Source organism: Zonotrichia albicollis, chromosome Z, assembly GCF_047830755.1.
Source record: "Zonotrichia albicollis isolate bZonAlb1 chromosome Z, bZonAlb1.hap1, whole genome shotgun sequence".
NCBI classification, from domain to species: domain Eukaryota; kingdom Metazoa; phylum Chordata; class Aves; order Passeriformes; family Passerellidae; genus Zonotrichia; species Zonotrichia albicollis.
The window spans coordinates 67229505-67250444 of NC_133860.1; the positions used below are offsets into that span (position 1 = coordinate 67229505).

Genomic DNA, 20940 nt, shown 5'->3' on the forward strand with positions numbered 1-20940 from the left:
TCTCAGGGGTGCCATGTCTCCACAGAACTTGCTTTTCCAGGCCCGGGATGGTGTTCCAGGCTGTAGCATGAGACACAGGGTAGGTTTCCAACCATCCAGTGGTGGCCTCCACCATGGTCAGCACGTAGCGCTTGCCCTGGCGTGTCTGGGGCAGTGTGATGTAGTCAATCTGCCAGGCCTCCCCATACTTGTACTTGGACCACCGCCCACCGTACCAGAGGGGCTTCAGTCGCTTGGCCTGCTTGATGGCAGCACACGTCTCACAGTCATGGATAACCTGAGAAATACTGTCCATGGTTAGATCCACCCCTCGGTCTCGTGCCCACTTATAGGTGGCATCTCTGCCCTGGTGGCCTGAGGCATCATGGGCCCATCGAGCTAGGAATAACTCTCCCTTATGTTCCCAATCTAGGTCTATTTTGGACACCCCTATCTTTGCAGCTTGGTCTACCTGCTCATTGTTTTGGTGCTCCTCGGTGGCCCTACTCTTGGGTACATGGGCATCTACATGGCGGACTTTCACAGGTAGCCTCCCTACCCTGGTAGCAATGTTTTTCCACTCACCAGCAGCCCAAATTGGTTTCCCTCTACGCTGCCAGTTAGCCTTTTTCCACCTCTCCAGCCATCCCCACAGAGCATTGGCTACCATCCATGAATCAGTGTAGAGGTAGAGCTTTGGCCACTTCTCTCTCTCAGCAATGTCAAGGGCCAGTTGAACAGCTTTGAGTTCAGCAAATTGGCTTGATCCACCTTCTCCTTCGGTAGCTTGTGCAACCTGTCGTGTGGGGCTCCATACGGCTGCTTTCCACTTCCGGTTCATCCCTACGATGCGACAGGAACGGTCAGTGAAAAGAGCGTAGCGTGTTTCCTCTGGGGGCAGTTTGTTATAGGGAGGAGCCTCTTCAGCACGTGTCACTGGTTCTTGTTCCTCTTCATCTGTGACACCAAAATTCTCACCTTCGGGCCAATTTGTAATGACCTCCAAAATCCCAGGGCGATTCAGTTTACCTATACGGGCGCGCTGAGTGATGAGAGCAATCCACTTGCTCCATGTAGCACTGGTGGCATGGTGAGTGGAAGGAACCTTGACTTTGAACATCCACCCCAGCACCGGTAGTCGGGGTGCCAGGAGGAGTTGTGCTTCAGTGCCTATTACCTCCGAAGCAGCATGGACTCCTTCATAGGCAGCCAGGATTTCTTTCTCTGTTGGAGTATAGTTGGCTTCAGCCCCTCTGTAGCTTCGACTCCAAAATCCCAGTGGTCGACCCCGAGTCTCCTCAGGCACCTTCTGCCAAAGGCTCCAGGACAAGCCATGGTTCCCGGCTGCAGAGTAGAGCACATTCTTCACCTCTGGTCCTGTCCTGACTGGGCCAAGGGCTACTGCATGAGCAATCTCCTGCTTGATCTGGACAAAGGCCTGTTGCTGCTCAGGGCCCCACTGGAAATTGTTCTTCTTGCGGGTGACCAGGTAGAGAGGGCTCACGATCTGACTGTACTCAGGAATATGCATCCTCCAAAAACCTATTGCACCCAAGAAAGCTTGTGTCTCTTTCTTACTGGTGGGTGGAGACATTGCTGTGATCTTGTTGATGACATCTGTAGGAATCTGACGCCGTCCATCTTGCCACTTCACTCCCAGGAATTGAATCTCACAAGCTGGTCCCTTTACTTTGCTCTTTTTAATGGCGAAACCAGCTCCCAGGAGGATCTGGATAATTTCCTTCCCTTTCTCGAACACTTCCGCAGCTGTGTTCCCCCACACAATGATGTCATCAATATACTGCAGATGTTCTGGAGCCTCACCCTTTTCCAGTGCAGTCTGGATCAGTCCATGGCAGATGGTGGGGCTGTGCTTCCACCCCTGGGGCAATCGGTTCCAGGTGTACTGCACTCCCCTCCATGTGAAGGCAAACTGAGGCCTGCATTCTGCTGCCAGAGGAATGGAGAAAAATGCATTGGCTATGTCTATAGTGGCGTACCACCTTGCTGCCTTGGACTCAAGCTCATACTGGAGCTCTAATATGTCTGGCACGGCAGCACTCAGTGGTGGAGTCACTTCATTCAATGCACGATAGTCCACAGTCAATCTCCATTCTCCTTCAGATTTTCGCACAGGCCAAATGGGGCTGTTGAAGGGTGAGTGGGTCTTGCTGACCACCCCTTGGCTCTCCAGCTCTCGGATCATCTTATGGATGGGGATCACAGCATCTCGAGTGGTTCTATACTGCCGTCGATGCACTATGGAAGTGGCAATTGGCACTCGTTGCTCTTCTCCTGTCAGGCATCCTACTGCAGATGGATTCTCAGACAACCCAGGCAAGGTGTTCAATTGCTGGATGCCCTCTGTCTCTACAGCAGCTATTCCAAATGCCCATCTGAGTCCTTTTGGGTCTTTGAAGTACCCACTTCGAAGGTAGTCTATGCCCAAAATACATGGGGCCTCTGGGCCAGTCACAATAGGATGCTTCTTCCACTCATTTCCCGTTAGGCTCACATCAGCTTCCACCAAAGTGAAATCCTGGGATCCCCCTGTCACACCAGCAATAGAAACAGACTCTGTCCCCACATGTCTTGATGGGATTAACGTGCACTGCGCACCAGTATCGACCAAGGCTTTATACTCTTGTGGTTCCGATGTGCCAGGCCAACGAATCCACACAGACCAGAAGACACGATTTTCCCTGGCCTCTACCTGGCTAGAGGCAGGGCCCCTCTAAGCCTGGTTATCATTATTTCCCTGGGTGTATGTTTTGGATGTTCCTTCGAGGGGATCAGACATGTCATCATCATCATACCTGGCTGTTCGGCTACGGGCAACTGGAGCTGCTTTCCTCCTGGTGGCTTCCTTCAGTTCACGCACCCGTCGTGCTAAAACAGCGGTAGGTTTCCTATCCCACCTTCTCATGTTTTCCCCACAATCACGCGGGTAAAACCACAGCTCAGCTCGTGGGGTGTATCTTCTCTCACCATCTTGGAAACGTCTGCCTTGGATACCGGAACCTTGGATCTGTACTGCTGAAATTTGGAGAAGGTCTTCTTTAATCTCCTCTCTAAGCTTCTTATGGTTCTCCTCTATCTTATCCTCTAAGTTCTGCAGACGTGTTTCTACCGCTGCGATTCTGGCATGTGTCTGGCCATGTACAGCATCTGCATATGCTCGGAGCTTCCTTGCCATGTCAAGCACAGTCTCACCCCTCTCATCCCTCTTCATGATGGCTAAGGCAGAAGCATATTCTTGTGGCCCGAGTCGTACGAGTTTTCGCCACATCACAGACGTGCATGGTACTAAATCTGGGTTCCTAGTTGTTACATCATCTGAGAAGATAATCTCAGCCACGGCCATTTCTCTCAGGCGTTGGATCCCTTGCTCTATTGTCTTCCACTGAGTCTGCTGCATATAGAGATCGTCTGCACACAGGTATCTTTCTGCCACACTTCTTAGGACCCGTTCCCAGAGGCTGTGAGAGTTAGCCCCCCTCATCATTCCTTGGTCTATGACAGTATCCTGTGACAGGGATCCCAAATGCCTGGCTTCAGTGCCATCCAAAACGGTAGCCTCGCCTGCAGCATCCCAGAGACGGACCAGCCAACTAATTATGGATTCATCAGACCTTCGAGTGTAATCCTTCCGTAGGCCACGAAGGTCCTTCAGGGAGAAGGACTCAGTATTAGCATCTGATCTTGCACCTGCTGCTTTGACTCCTGACTTTACGTCAGGAGGCACTGAGGTTCCTTCTCCTGCATCATCATCATCATCATCATCGTCCACTGGTTGATTGGTCTTGGCTGTGAATTTCCCACTTCTAGTGCTGGTAGCAACAGCCATGGGTTTAGCTGCTGGCTTCGAGCCTGGAGTGTTAGCTACAGCCTGAGTCACCGGGACAGTTGCTGATTTATCTCCCTGCCCCCCTGCCTCTGTCTGCTGCCCTAGAGTATCTAGCAGTGTGCGATAAGCATATGCCAGGGCCCAGCTCACTGCAATGACCTTCCTCTCCTTAGGCTCATCCTGGTACTTCTCTTTCAGATATTTCCCCACCTCAGCTGGGTTCTGAATTTGTTCATGGGGAAAATCCCACACTATAGGGTCAGAGAATTCCTTCAGGATTTGGCCCATATCCTCCCATTTCCCACACCACTTAGGATTTTCCACACCAGGGTTTACTCCTGAGTCAGGGGTCTCATCAGCCCGTCTAGAAATCTCAGCCCTCATTCTAGAGAAGCAGCAGGCTGTATATAAGAAGGTTACCAGATTGAATACCAGGAAGATGGTTTCTTTAACATTGAGGGGAAACTGAACATCCTTCACTAGTGATGCAACTGATTCATAGGAGAAGGAGGAAAGCAGAGGCTGAAAAACCTCATTCCCTCCTGCTCCTCCTGCGACAAACTGGATGCATAACCATAGCCATGAACCATTCATATCTGGAGCAGACCCCAGCATGTTTATAAACTTCTTGCACATTATTGCCACCAAACCCAGCAGGATAGCTATTCTGGTCGCAGCCCCTCTGATGTAAAAACTACGTATTAGGGGCAATACTAAAGCTATTTCTGGATAGGAAAATAAGCCTAGGGACCAGAGAGGTATTAAAATCTCAAAAAACCCTAGGGACCAGAAATGCATGCAAACCTTCACCCCAACAGACATTATGAATCCAAAAAGCATGGCTATTAGCTGATTTAAACGAACACAGAGTAATAGCAGCCAAAATGCAGTCAAAACAGGGTTTTTCCACTCTCTCTCTCACCTAACGTTTGGGCGCCAAAGATTTGTACTGGTTTAGGGCAAATTTGTTAAAGAATCTGCAAAGGAGGGCCCCTCCAGAAAGCGAAACCCACACGGCCCCTCCCCCCAACCGGTTCGGGAAAAAATTCCTCGGAGAGAGGTGGAAAGAACCTGTTTATTTGACTGGCCCCACACCCCCCAGCACACAAAATGAACAATACCCGATGACACCGCTCTGAGAAAGATGGCAAAATCAGAAAGTCTCTTTCGGGGGTGGTTGCTCTGTTCTCAGTCCCTCCGGCGCTGGGCCAGCCGCTGCAGCCGAACCCTTGGTGTTCCCGGGTCCCAGTCCGGAGCAGGTTCGAGATGGTCACAGGAACAGGAGAGGAGAAACAGTCCAGGAAGCAATGTGGACTGTTTAGCTAGAACTAGCTAATAAGCAGAGGCAGAAAGCAGAGCAGAAGCAAGAGCAGAAAAAGAGAGCAAGCAAAAGCAGCAAGCAAAAGCAGCAAGCCCAAAGCTGGAAGTAAAAAAAAATAGCTGTCTACTGCTTGTCTCTGTGTCCTGATAAGAGAAACCCAAACAAAACTTCCACTCTTCAGTGCCGGTCTTAAAGGCACAGAACAGATGAATGGGGATATACAAGCATCATAACATCACCCCAGGACAGAAACATTGATGGCATTGCAGTATATCAAAGGTATTAATAAAATCTTGCAGACTTTTGAGCCTTTCATGATATTTCTTCCTTTTTCCCCTGAAGGTATAACATTTGAAATATTGATCCAAATTTTGAGGAAAGAACACCATAGTTTCATTCTTCTTTGCAATACCAAGTAGATGCCAAGGTTAATATGTACTGATTTGTCATCTCCACTGAACACTAAGAGTTCAAGAAAACTTGTCTTGTAATTTTCTACTAAAATTCTCTGTTGAAATGAGAGGGGATACCATGAGACTATGGTATTGAAAATACCAACAATACATTAAAAATAGGTATGAAAATGTCAATTTGAAAATATGTACTATGCTTTGCAAGAATCTTTAAAATTCTGTTCTGTCTTAATTTTATTGGACTATTTAGTCTTAATTTTTCTTTCTTCACATAGTTTGTGATTTTTAAAAACACCAATAAAGACAACTAGTGAAAAGAAATATTTCTGAGCTCAAAGTGAAATATTTTTGTGAAATTTTCTGAGCTAAAAGTGAAATGCTGGTATTGCCTTCCCTTTGAGTACTTATAGATTTTTTTCTTGGATTGGAAGGAAATTTACATGAGTGAGGCTCCCCATAAGGATATAAAGAATTGTCTCCTTAGGTGTCTGCGTAATTTAGTCTCTGAGTAGAACGAAAAAGACAGAATAAAATTGAAGATTGCAACCACGAGTTTTTTCCAGATATGGGACTTAACCTAAGGAGAGTTTGTAATTTTACAAAAGAATTATGAGTTATTTCCTTGTGTTTTAAGAATAATACAAATAACTGTATAGACTAAAATTATAGTGCAGTTGGTCTTACATGATTAATTTCACTGCTGATGTATTTTCTTTGTCCAGTTTCCAGTAGTATTAACTAGTAAAAAAGATGAAAATCGTTTTCCTCAAACTATGCTTATTTCAAAGATGAATTGGAAATGAACACCACAATAAGTAAAATTATCCTGGATATGAACCCAGGTAAACTGAATTGTGTCATAATTTTGAGGAATATATGAGCTCTTAAACAGTATTGTACATAATACAGCCTGGTCATCAGAGAAGAGATGTTTAAAATTTCTCACAGTTTTGTTTGTAAAAATGCAATTGATTTTTGAAGCAGGAGCAAGAAGCACAACTGATTAATGTTCCATTTTCTCTTTCTATGGATTCCTGCCCCCAAGATTCAATTTAAGAAAAAAAAAGAAAAAGAAAAAGAAAAAAGGAAAAAAGAGGTTTTGGGTATTTCAAGTGTTTTAGATTTTATCTGGCTAGTTTTCATTCCTATAAGGCAAGAGTGAAATAATTTTTTTTTCTTGCACTTGCTTTTTCCTTAAAATTATTTTACTTTTTTCTCTGGACCAAGTATGCCCTTTCATTTCTTACACCAAGTAGCATACAACTTTCACTTGATTTAGTATTGCATTTTTACTAGGTTTGCCCAGCTCAGCAGTGAAGGAATTATATATGGTGGAAAAGGAGGAATTCAATAATTTAATAGAAAAAGCAAGAGGAATTTTTTTTTTCTGTAGATAATACAGCACATATGAAGTCTTTGAAAAATCATCAAAGGATCAACATGACAATTTAGGTCTTTGACCTAGATATGGGAATGACCTTGGTGCTACTGTATGTTAAATGTAAATAGCTATTCCCATTTAAATTTAAAGCAACAGTATCACAGTCTTTCTCAAGTATGATTTTTTAATATTTTCACAGTCTGAAATTGATGCTTTCTGAATCTGTAGATGACAAGAAGATGAAAAATTCTGCAGGTGTGCTGGGACTAGATTTCCACCTGTTTTCGAAAAATTGCTGGAAAAGGAGAATTTTGACATGAATGACTGCGGTATACTACACTTGGTTAAGAAAAGCCATCTATACAAATACAAGTAATGGCCAATTCTTTAGAAAAGAGCAGTAGTGGATAATAAACTTGAACAAGATTAGTAGAAAAATTCTGAACAACAAGTAGAAAAATAACCCACTAGTTATATAAGTAGTCTTTCTTTCCTCAACATACATAGATGTTTCAGGGTGTGATGTGCTGGTTTGGGTAGATACACATTTAGGAACAGAGATTTAAGGAAAAACTGTAATAGTTTGCCAGGGGAGGTCATAGTATTCTTGACATTGGGTCTGAGCATAGCCAATCTCTCTTACATAGGGAGGAGAAAGGGACGTACCTCCTTGAATGGTTTTTCCCAGTCTAATATTTTTTTTCTAATAATATCATCCTTAGAAACACGTTTTCTGTAATCTTAGAGAACCTGTTCTCCCAGGATCCTTTCACAGCGGTTTTGTTTTCCCTTTCTTCATCTTTTTGTAATGTTAAGCATCTTCTTTTTCACCAATGTTATATTTATGCTAAAGTTTTTTAAAGACTGTATTCCCATTGGAAGTGTTAAGTGCATTTGGTTGCATGACTGAAATGGTTTTGCAAGTCCCACACAGAATGGCAAAAAAGTTCATAAAACAAAATGGAAGTAGCACTTCATAATACTGAGAGGTCTTTTGTTCATATGTAGTATGAATGACTTTACCCTACCTCTATAGGGTACATCCTGACATATAGAGCAATGGATCACAGTTAGGAAGAATAAGATTAGGAGCCTTGCACATGGTGGAGTATCTGCTTTAGGGATGGAGATGTAATCAGGTTTTCTTGAATTGTGGAGTAAAATTCAAACATTTTCCTGAAGAGAAAATAGATCTTAAGATGAGAAACGTGTAAACTTGCAGAGTTTCAAATGATTTTATTTTCCTAATTATTTCTTCCAATTTTTTTTCTTTTTTTTTTCCGAGGCAAACTTATGTGTTAGAGCTTTTTTAAGAGGAAGCTTCATCAGTAAATAAGGCTGTTGCATCTCAAGACAAAGAAAGTAGGCTCCCTGGAATTCAGATTGTTTTTCAAGGTTATCATGGGGTTCAAAGCCCTTGAAATAAAAATGAATGCCTAGAGTAAGGTAGGGGACTTCATAATTTTAAAAGGAGGTTTGTAGTCTTATTAGGATCAGGGTAGCACTGTGTATGCAGAACAATGGTAGCTAGTCCAAAACTGTGTGACTTTTAAGGTATGCATATATATAGATGAAGTATTGGTGCTTTTATATGATTGGTAGTGGTAATTTGTCATCTAAATACTGAGATAGAAAAAGTACTGGAGCAAAAGCCAATTTCAGTTACTGTAATCATACTTTCCTTTGGGCATTTAATTCACCCAACTTATAAGAAACTTTCAAAAGAAGTTTCAGATGTGGAACAAGATTTACACTGCTGCCAGGTTCCATGTCTGCCTATTCTCTGTTGAGACAAACACCATACACGTTTTGTCATGATACCTTTTTTTTGGAAACACTTGTTGGAATACACTCAAATTCTTTCAAATCCTTGGCTAAAACTCTTTTTTGACATATATTTGTAGGAAAACATAGTCTGACAGGACCCAAAGCTGAAGTTATCTTGGCTGACATTGTTTTTCATTGCAATTTTCAGTTGTAACTGTTAATTTTTTTCATACGGAATCCTGTATCCAGAGGATAAGAAAAAAATGTATTTTTTTCAAAATCTTTAAAGATATCTTTTGACCACTTTTCATTGTCAGCTCTGATAGATAATACTGATTCCTTCCCATTCACTTTCATATCTAAATTTATAGTTCAACCTTGTGTTATTGCTTTCATGGTAATATTGCTTTAATCACACAGAGGCTTACTTTATATTACCTCGTGGATTATTATTTAGTTTATCCTATATTTTTGTTTAATTTCTTTCTTCCTCTGTTCTACTTAGTATGAATTGCTGCCTCTTATGTTGCTACCTCTTTCTCTCTTGCTCTACTAGAATAAAGAAAATAATTACCTAGAGCCTTTCTATATCATGTAGTTGTACTAGGGATCTTCTTTTTTCATTTGAAGTGTACTTTATTTTTAAATAGCTTGCAGATTCACGTCAGTCATTGAAGCCTATTCAATCAATGCTCAAAACATTTAAAAAAGTATATCTATAAATGGGATGTAACTGTTGCAATCTACCTGGCCATCACAAAAATATTATACTCAATATATGCGTTTTCCCATGCAGATGTTGTTTGTCAAAACAAGCTTTTCTTGTGAATTACATCTACTTCTTTTTAAAACATCCTGAATGACTCTCCATCATAATTTATATTTATAGTTAAACTGTAAGTGCTACCTGTTGCCAGTTTAAATACTAGACTTACCTAAAAACAAATAATATATTTGTTATTATTTAAAAAAAAGGAAGGGAATGTTTCTACTAAAAAGCTAAAGGACTACTTCAGAATACTTTTTTTTAATGACTGGATGTCTTCATATCTAAAATTATTTTTGGTAGCCGCTATCTACGCTATCCTCTATCTTCTTCTAGTGTAGAAGTGCTGAATGGATTAGATTAATTCAGCTCTTTTATTAGTAAGAAGGATTGGAGATTTTTTTTATTAAGCCTTTGAAATTGATGACGCAGAAAGGAAAACTTGCAACTATCCTTGAATAACTTTTACTCAAAATTGAAACTGCACCCCAAAATCTAAGATAATATAAAGAAACACCTGAAGAGTTTAGCTGCCTGTCTAATGCTAACAGCCCCAGTTTTTCTAAGGAACATAGAAAGCAGGCTAAAATAATTTAAACTCTCTTAAAAGGACTTTGAAATGTTCATATTCAATAAGAAAAAAGTTTCATTCTATGTATAAGACGTACACCAAAATATACTGCTAGAAAGGTATAATGAATTGTAATTCAAAGCTGTAAAACTATGTTGGTGTTTGATAGGCATAATGTTGTCTCTTAAAAGCATCAGAGGTCATAGTGTACATCCCCTGTGGACTTCAATTAGTGCAGCTTTCATGGGAATAGTTAAGTGTAAAGCTTGAGTTTGAACTGGAAAAAAATCTCTTCTGCCTGTTCAGCTGATGTGCTGTTGTTGCTATTTGGGAGCCTTTCTGCACTTGCATGCTCCAGAGTGTCAGACATTATCCATTCTCAGTGGACCATTTTTAGCTTTTATCTCCAGTCCTCCTTTGAGGCCTCTGGATGTTCCAGATAGAATCATTTTCTCTGAAGCAAATTTACCTTTCTGATCTTGGAGACAGCCTGGCCATTTACCACAATAAGTATTACTGTACTTTCTTGGAAGTGTAAAATTCCCTCTATTTTATCAAATCTCATTTCCTGTTCTCTTCTGTTCACTTGTTTATTCCTTTCCCAGCTGTGTGTACAACTGTCCTTCTGCGTCACAACCACATTGTGGATGTAGTTGGGTGACACACCTCAGCAATTTACAGGGTAGCTGCCTGAAAGCCTTACCTTTGAGTATCAGAGTGAGCTGAGTGAGGGTAGTGAATTAGACAAAGATTGACCCTGCTCTTTCTGCAGTCAAGATGGGCTGCATTCTGGCAAGTTAGCTTTGAAAATTGTTTGCCCTGGGTTCTGATGTAAAGTGGTAAAGCAGAATATTACCAGGAAGTAAAGGACAGGAAGCAATAAGAAAGATACCTGTTTTAGCAAGTATACCTGTTGTTTGTTTCTCTGTTATCACTTAAGGCAAATGCTTGTTGCAGTATGTCTCTTAAGACCATTCTCATATTTTGTTTTTATAGTCACAGTGAAATCTAAATGAAACAGATACGTAGAATATGTTACCTCTTCTGAAGGTAAAACAGCACATGATGGTTTTAGGGCTGGTTATAAGGAAGACTTTTTTTCTTGTTGTTTAAAGAGAGTATAGTCCTCCATGTACATGCTGCACTCCTCTGTGCACATTTTACATTGTGAAATTACTTCACTCCTGATAATCTGTAAATTTGAAAGTTATTGATGGGCATTTGAAAAAAAAAATCTGGTTCATCAAGCTTTATGGTTAGTTTTGTACTGTACAGGTCACATTTTACACAGGGTTTATGTTGCTCTTACTGTTACCAAGGGAATGGTAAAATATATGCCGATATTAGACACCTTCTGCAGTAAAGCACAATGGTACAATAGTCACTTACAGTAGTAACTTAGGGAATATATCCCTAGAATTATAATCAGTGCCATTATGAGTGTAAAACCCCTAAAATTTATGTAGCTGTGTTGTACATCATGGATGTCAGTGTTGAAATGTTGTCTGTCCTGGGCTTTGTAAATAGTCTTTTAAACTTGTGATGTATTAAGTCTAATGTACTCATTTCAAAACATCACCTCTTCATTGTATTGAGTAAGAGCAAGGACTTAAATTTCTATTTACAATGGTTAAAATATACCACACAGTAACATTATGTATATAACAGATTACTGATTCTCAGATTAAAGAAAAAAAAAAGAGGGGTAGTGTTGCTGAGAGATTCAAATTAGATGAGCACTGTTCATTATTTGTTAAAATGCTAGTCTTTCCAACCTCTGTACCTTTTCTACAGTTTAAAGGAGTATTTTAAGGAGGTGAGCATTATTCTTCAATAAATCCTAGAGACAGGGAGCCCTGGAATCCTCCTTTGTGTTTAGAACCGCCATTTAATGAATGAGGGAATTGGGCTTCCTTCCTGATTGGACACTTTTGGAAGCTGCAGTTTATCCTGAGTTGTACTTCCCTCTTAGGAGAAGACTCTGCCCTCTTTCCTGTTAAAGACTCTTTCCTCTGCATCTGAAAAATGCACAGAATTAATTTTTGATGACTGCACTACAACACCTAAAATTATCATTTAGATCAGTCAGCTGACTCAACTTGATTTTGCTGATAGTGCATGCTAAAGGCCACATATGCCATACTTAAGCTTTAAAGATCTTCTCCCCATGACAGTAGCAAGGAAGGAATAGTTAGCCAGGATGGTCCAACCACCTCACCAGGGAGCAGGACAGTGGCCTGACAGCCCCAGTCCTGGGCAGTGGGTATTTTCTCATGGATGGCAACAAGTAGTCAAATCCTGATAACAAGTCATAATCTCAAAGTCCTTACACTAGTTTCTTTATCATTCCTGAAAGAAAATAAAGTACATATCTGAAATGTATATATTTATAAAATAAGATATATCTCTCAAATGCATAAGAGATTTTGAATCTCTGTAAAATATTTTAGACTATGGTAGCGAAGGAAGCACCTCCCCTGAGCTCTCTTATTCGTGTTTTGACAGATGATGAAATATTTGAATAAGAAGAAAGTTGTGAAATCCTAATATGTATTTTGCTAGTCTGATTTACATGCTGTCATGTCAATAAGCCAGTGATTGCTGAATCTCATTTCTAAATAGGAAACATGATAACTGTGAGTATTACTAACAAGATCCTAAGGTACAAGAGAAAACTTATATGTGTATGTGTATAAGATAAGTCATGTGCACATGCACAGTTGTACCTAACCTGGCATAGTTTATTATTTAAAAAGATGTGATATTCGGTTGAATATACATGTAGAAAAAACTGTCTCAGAATTTTTTTTTACCTTTGACCAAGCTAAAATGTTATCCTGCAGCTAATATGTAGCTTTGTCCACCTACTCTGGACAAAGGATCACAAGTCCTTTCTTTGCTTTGGGAATCCAACCAATAACTAGAATATAAAGTTGTAGTTTAGTAGGGTTTTTCTGCTATTATCAGATTCTAGGGAGTAACTTTTTAAAGTAAAATTCAGTATTAATTTCTGTCTGAATTATGGTCACACATAAACTAGGAACACAGATATATTATAATGATGAAAAAAAATTATTTCCTCATAAATTAGGATAATATTTATAATGACAATATTTATATAGCTATCAGGGAGCAAAGTGTATGTTTTGAAATTTGAATGTTTCAAACAAAGGATTACACAAAACTTTTAGGGTCTGTGCATTATAATATTTGGGACTCATGCTGAGATCTGTTACTTGATTATACCAAAGAATAAAGCTTAAAGAATAAAAGGTCTCATAAGGTACTTTGGCATACTGAAACCACTATTTGGCAAGCACAAGGTGGAGAAGGATTTAGCAATATGTGAATGTCACTTGTTGTTTCATTCCTCTGACTAATTAAAAATCTGATTAAATATCAATCAATATTAGAACTTCATCAAGAGATAATTCAGAAACACTATAAAATTATTTCTTTTTTTATGTAAGCAAAACCTTTTCTGATGTTCTTCAGCAGTCTGTATACATGAAATTGAAGTATAATTGTTTAAATTTTTTTGTCCTTTTGGTAGTCTTATGAAAACACACATGTATAGGCTACTAAATAAATAATATATTTCAATTTTTTTCTCTTTGAAACTGAATTGCAGGCAGGAAGTCTTTACATTTATAGCTGAAATTTGGAATGTATTCCAGACTGTATGTGCCTGATGTCTTTATTTCTTTCTTACTTCCCCTGCAATACATTGCTTTTGTGGCTTTGACATTACATGGTTGATTTTGCTTCAGATTGTGGTGGTCATGGCATGACTGCAGAAACAAAGCAGTGAATTGCCATGCATAAGGGAGGAAGCACACACATAAAGTCAAGAGAATTTTGTAATGGTTTTTAGAGTGGTGTCTACAAAACATGAATCCTGAGCTGCTATCTTTTTCTCAGTTCTGCCTGAGAAATGTATGAGAGTCTGCATGTACACAACACATTACTACTTGAAATATAGCTGTTGTCTGTCTGCATGTAGATGGACTCAAAATACAATTTTTGGTCACAACCTTCAAAAGATAACTCTATTTTTTCCTTGATGATACTGCCATTTCATGAATTCTTTATTTAGGTAATTAAAACTGAAAGTATGGTGGCTTCACCTAATGCAGTTTTAGTACTGAAAATTTTATGATGCTGGCTTCTGCAAAATTTGTAATTACAATTCTGGTCCTTAAAAGGAGAAAGTTGTTTAGCTCTCATGGTAAATATGCCATGTACAACTGGCTGGCTTCTTCAGTACTCAAGTGAAAAATCATGGTATAGCAGCGTTAAATTTATCTGGATGGGTAACTACGTGCAATAGTGTGGTGGCCTGACATAGGCTGGCCACTAAAATCCCCCAACCACCTGAGGCAAGGTGAGAAAATTAAAAAACTTGTAGGTTGAAATAAGAACAAGAAGATCCCAAAATTATTATTGTCATGGACAAAGCAGACGAAGCTTAGGGAAAATTAATATAATTTGTTGCCAGTTAAAATATATTTCAATATTGAGAAGCAAAGACAAAATTTAAACCCACCTCCTCCCACTTCTCCACTCCTTTTACCCACAATCCCCTCTACTCCCTTATTCCCAAATCATCTGCCTGCTCCCCAGCAACATCCTGAGCAGCAGAGGGGGACAGGTAATCAATGCTGTGGTCAGTATATAACAGATCTTCCTTGCTGCTCCCTCCTTCTCACCCTATTGCCCTGCTCCAGTGTGGGGTTCCTCCCATGGACTTTTGTCCTTCAGGAAACAGTCCTCCACCATATTATTCACCAAGCTCTCATATGGGCTGCAGGCAATTTCCACTCTGGTAACCTAGAGAGACAGAGGAGGAAGGACCATGGTTAGAGGGACCACAAAAAAAAGGGGAAACAGAGCACTTCTGTAAACTATTAAAGATATAAGTGATATTTAGGCACTGAAACCAAATACATTTTAATAAATACTAAGTCTAATAACTGGAGAAATGGAAGTTAATTGATATTCCTTTTGCCAATCCAGATGGTGAATGAAATGTTTCAAAACACTTTTCTTTGTTATTTTTTTACGGCTCAGATAAAAAAGAGAGGGAATTACTTGCTGTTGAAGAAAATAAATGACTAAATGTGGAGCTTGAAATGTGGAGTTACATTCTCAGATGTGATAAATTCACTTTCATCTGCTGAGAAAAGTTTTGTGGTTGATTTCTATACTTGAGCTGATGCTTTTACATCCAGAGTGACACTATGGAATTAAATGAGGTTGTACCAGTGAAAAGGTAAAACATATTTTCTAAAACTCTTTAGAGTAAATAACCTTCTTGTCCTCTACTGTGCTTGATAAATTCAACATCTTCTCTGATTTCTCAGCTCCCTAATTTTTTTCTGGAATTACAGCGATCTTCAGGTCTCTGTTTTGAGACCCCTGAACATTCCTGCTTCCTTGTTTCAAGGAACATGATGAATTGTGATCAAATTTAACTTCATGCTTGTATAAAATGCATAGTCTTTCTTCAACTTAAAGTAATGATGTGTATGCAACTTTGGAAACTTTTACTTAGCCCTGACATGTGCACAGTTGAGAAAAATTACTTTAAAAGAAACAGATAGAAAAGATAGTGAAATTTAATTATTGATCTACTTTCCCTATACTTCCTTGTCTTTTTTTTCCCCTCCTTTACTAAAAGCAGATAAATTGCATTCATCTGGGAGATGAACCAGTTGATCTTTGGCAAATATTACTGACATTATGTTACCAAAATTCCCCTAGGACATGCAAAAGTTGTTTTAATCATCACTTGTAATGAACATAACTTCAGTTTAAACAGGATGCTATCTGTCAAAATATTCTTGACCTGGTTACTTTTTATTTTTATTTTTAGTTTTTTAAATTTTTTCATTGTTTGCTCTTGATTTTGCTGAGGAAATGTCACCTTACAACTTACTGCTGAGAATATAAGAGTTAATTTGATTTTGAATTTGACATCAACACTATCTTCAATAGCTGTTAATGGCCAGGCTTTTCAGAGAGAAACACTGTGCAGGCTTTGTTAGGTCATATGTTTTATCGTTTTAGAATCATAGAATTGCCTTCAGACATTTAAGCTGAATTTTGATTATAGTGCAGATAGAATGCCACATAAGTAGTAATGTCACATGAGTGACATCTCCTATAGTAACTGGAGATGCCTGAAAAGGTCAGATTAATTTTTTGCTTATGGTGGCAATATTAACTTTTCATTTACTGCTAAAATCCTCAAAGACCACCCAAAATGACAATCAAAACCATTATATACATTTTAAAAGTCAACTTGGAATGAAACTGGTCATCTGGAAACTGGGAGTTCAAACATTAGGAATATAGTAATCCAACACTAAAGGAAAAGGTGAAAATTAAAGTTCAAAAATACCATTAGATGCTTCCCTGCATATTGTTCATGTATTCATTTCCTTAAATGAGTGAGGCTCTGCACATCAATAAATTGCAGAGAGTCAGTTCTAGGATATATACACAGCTGACTGAAATAATCAAAGAAATTGAATTGTATAACATTCATAAAGAAAGAGACTTTATGTTAACTTCTTTATCACTTTATATCACCAAGGGGGTATTTGGGACAGACAAAGGTGATACAGGGACTCCATCATCAGAAGGTATGAAAAAAGTACTTTATTATTAGAAATCTACAGTTCTTATAGAAACAATGGTGGATTTAAGACTTGGTTGGTTTTAGGAATATTCACTCATCGGTCAAGAAGGGGCAACTCCATCTTGTAAATGTCTTTGAAAAACAGAGATTGTCTGCTAAGTGCAGAGATTGAGAGATTATCTGAGCTTTCTCACAGCTTCTCACACCTTCTTAAAAAATTTTAAGAGAGCTGTGTCTCTCTCTGTTTAGAAAATATGTGATTACCACAACTTTATTCAAGAGAAAAGGTGATCTTTATTCTGTAGTGTCCATTTGAATTGGAGTGCTTTCCTTAGCTCCTGCTGTAAGCTACATGTTAGAAAATACATTAATTTGCTAAGGCTGACTGAATATTACTTACAGATGTTGTGTTTGGTCCATCATTGCCGTTTGGAAAGGCAGACTGAGCAAATATCTTGTGATGGATTCTGAATTACGTACATAGCTGATCTTGCCTTGAAGTAAAGATGAGGTATCTTGCTGTGGTACATTCTGAGCTTCTGTGGTTATATTATATTCATGAGTTACTTGCAAATTACAACGGCAACAAAAGGCAGTGTGTGCGGAAGAGTAGGGAAAACGAAATACCTGAATTATTGTACTGTGGAACAATGACTGTGGCGTATCTGTCTTCCAATTATACTGGTTGTGTCAACAATTCCTTTCCTTTCCATGGCAAAGCAAATAGAGCCTGTGCTTATCTTGCTTTTGTTGGTTTTTTTCTTATAGTTGTATGATTAAAATATGTATGTACTGTGTTTTCTAATTCAGTACAGCAATTAAGAAACAAGGAAAAAAAGTATACAGTGATTTCAAGAAATTAATTCCCAAGTTAAAAATTCTGGTTAAGGTGTTGCTCAGCTAAACCTCTAACTAAAGGAAAATGTGGAATTATTTGTTTAAAGGATTGTCTCAGAGGTGTCTAAAGAGCATTAGGTGTTGACTTCTAGGAGCTGAATATCTTTTGTGCACAGAACAGGGCAATCAGAAGCAGGCAGCACACCAGTGCTGCATCACCCTTTTCTGCACATTTTGCAGCTGGCATGGCAAATCATACAGCATAAGAGCATAATTGTTTTCTATTAGAGAGAAATTATAAATTTTCAGGTGCAAATAACAGTGAATGTATTTGAAGAAAAGTGCAGCACTACGAATTTAATTTTATGTGAAGTCTTTTCATAGGTGCATCCTGAATATAGTCCAGAAAAATCTTAGTTTCTTTCTGGTGTTAGGATTTGCTAGTGTGAATTGGACACCTCCTATCATTCAGTGAATAACTGAGTGATTATGCAAAGAAAATCCATTGACTGTAAAAAATCAAGGGTGGCTTTCTGCCTAATGAATAATTTGTTCTTAGTAGTGAAGGACACAATGTGTTTTGTGTGTGGCACAACAGCACATTAGGGTCCTGTCTTTATTAGACAAAACTGCACATGACGGACTGCAAAATAAAGATGAAAGAAAAAATGTGATAATATATAGGATATGATTGGGATAGTCATATTAGCCCTCACATGCATATGTTTCTGCAGATATATTTGTGAATGAAAGGGAAATTGAAGACATATGAAGTAGTTCCACTATTTTTTTTCCTTCCTAACATGACTATTGATTACTTCAGGTTCCTAGGCTCTATATTAGTAAAGCGTACTCTTAGGAGTAAGCTTCTCTTTTTTCAAGTGATCCACTTCTGGAAGAGAAGCACAGAAATAAAATAATTTTGCGGTACACCTTATTGACACTCACAGCTGTTGAAATACTCTCATAAATGCTGCACAGAATTTGAAGCAGAAGCATAAGAGAGGGAAGGACTAATCATTTCTTATGCATTAAACTCTGATGATATGCTGATAATAATTTTGCAGTACTAAGATTACTTTGCTGGTATAATTTAGATATTAATAGTTGTATAATAATTTTCTTAATAAATATTCAGTTCTCAATTCTAAATATCAATTATCAATAATTCTTTATTGGTATTGCGATTCAGAGTTCTGAGCAACTTAAACTGGCTCTTTATTTCTAGCTGTGCACAAGAGGAACCGTTTATTGGGGAACTTCTCTTTTTTTGATGGCATTTAGTTTCTATTTCTCAAATTATTTTGTAATTTTGAATATTTAATATAATTTTGAGTATTTTAATATGATTAAACATACTAGCTAAAATAAAAATTGAGAAATATTTATTGCATGAAGATATGAGAAGAAGACCATGTTTATTCTTCTTTGGACAGTTTCTACAAAAGAATTTCTTTACTGCTCTTTTGGCACTGTTTTCTTTATATTTTATGGATTTATTACCCAGGACACATGTTTAAAGGAAATAAGGGGAAATATTTTTTTATAAATTACATTATAATAAGGCTAGGCTACTCTGTCTGCGGTGAATAAATTTTCATGGTATAAGATGCCTATCTGTTAAAGAAAAAAGCAATAGTTTTTCTGTCTCTACTCTACAGTTCCCTCTTCTTGGGAAGCAGCATGAGGTTAGTAACAGAACAAACATCTACAATTTTGACATATTTATCCAGGTGTACTGTATCCAGATTATGAGGTTTAAACAAAGGTAGCAACTTCTTTAATACTCTCTCCTATTATTCAGCAGATCAATGACTGCTGTTTATTTTTATGGTCTCCCTTTTATAGATGTGAAAGAGCCTATGTTCCAGTGCACACCTGGTGTTCAGTATATCCTTGGCATATCTTGACATATCTAGCAACTATTGAACTAATTATACAAATGTCTTGAATGTTTTCTGAGACCGGAATGTTTTACGTGAAACTCTCACAGTTCACAGTACATTTTAAAGAGAGGATAGAGTGGTTTTGATGATAAGAAATGATGTTTAGTCATCTACTTGGTTTAAGACAGAAACTGTTCATTTGCATTTGTACATCTGATTGTGTGTCATTCCCCTCTGTAATATACTAGTCCTGAATACATAGTCTTTGTTCATGCTTTCACAGTGGTATTATGGAATCACAGAGAGCCTGATGTTAGAGACTCCCATGCAAGTCAGCTGTTCCAAGTTCCTGGATCAGAACATGCTAAACTAGAGCAAGCTGTCCAGGCTCTGTCCAGGTCAATATTGACTGACTCCAAGGTCGGGAGACTACAGACTCTGAGCAACCTGTTCAGTGTTCAGTCAGTCTCACACTAGAGAAGTATTTTATTTGTATTGAGTTTCTGCATTTCAGTCTATGCCTGTTGCCTTCTGTTCTGTCACTGAATTTGCTAGCTGTCTGGAGATCTTAGCTCTGTCTTCTTGATCCCTTCCCATTAAGTATTTTTCCATGTAGCTGAGATTGCTGTCTAAGATTTCTCCAGTAAGAACAGTCCCAGTTCTCTTAGTTTCTCCTCCTTGGTCTTTGTTGTCTTTGTGTCTCGACACTGTACTCATTTCAGAATGTCCATATGTCTCCTGAAGATAAGAGTCCAGGACCCAACACTCCAGGAATACCTTACCAGGGCTGGTTAGAGTGGAAGGATCACATCCTTATACCCGCTGACAGCACTTCTAATGGAGCACAGGAGACTGACTGTCTGAAGGCACACTGCTGGTTAATGCTCAACTTATGGTCCAACAGGGCCTTCAGATCCTTGTCAGTAGACCTGCTTTCCAGACAGCTACATCAACTATTTCTTGGTGTCATTCTTTCCCAGGCAGAGGTCTTTGAACTTCCCACTCTTAATTTCATAACCCATCACTTTCCCACTGACTCTCACCTGAAGTGTGGCGACCTGTGATGATTTGACCTATCAATCACTCCTGCCTGTTTTCTATTTCTCAGCAGATATGCTGAGAGTACAATTTTCCCATCATCCAGGCCATTAATGAAAATGTTGAATGGTGTTGTTCTCAAAATACACTCCCAGAGGTCAGCAGTAAAGAATGACCTGCACCTAGACTTTCTGCAACTGAGTGCGGGTTTTTTAATCTTGGTTTCACCCAAGAAATACAGCTATGTTTGGGATAACACTACTATTAGGACTTGAAATAGTGCTCATACTTCAACCACATCTGAGTTACGCCATAAAATTTTGTATTTGGAAGACTGCATATGATGGAAAATTTATAATAGCAAAAATTGGTAACATTAAACCAACTAGAATTAGAAATTAAAGATGGTCATATACAAGGAAATAGTTTCTTTATAAAAACTTCATTGGAAAGAAATGACTATAAAAAGGCAAGGTACAATAAGGGTTATG

General features: G+C 38.7%; 1 protein-coding gene across 1 annotated transcript in view; it reads left to right on the forward strand.

Moving 5' to 3' along the window:
• Window positions 1–20940, forward strand: part of LINGO2 (leucine rich repeat and Ig domain containing 2) — a 525499-nt gene that overhangs the window by 37768 nt on the left and 466791 nt on the right. The window lies entirely within an intron of this gene.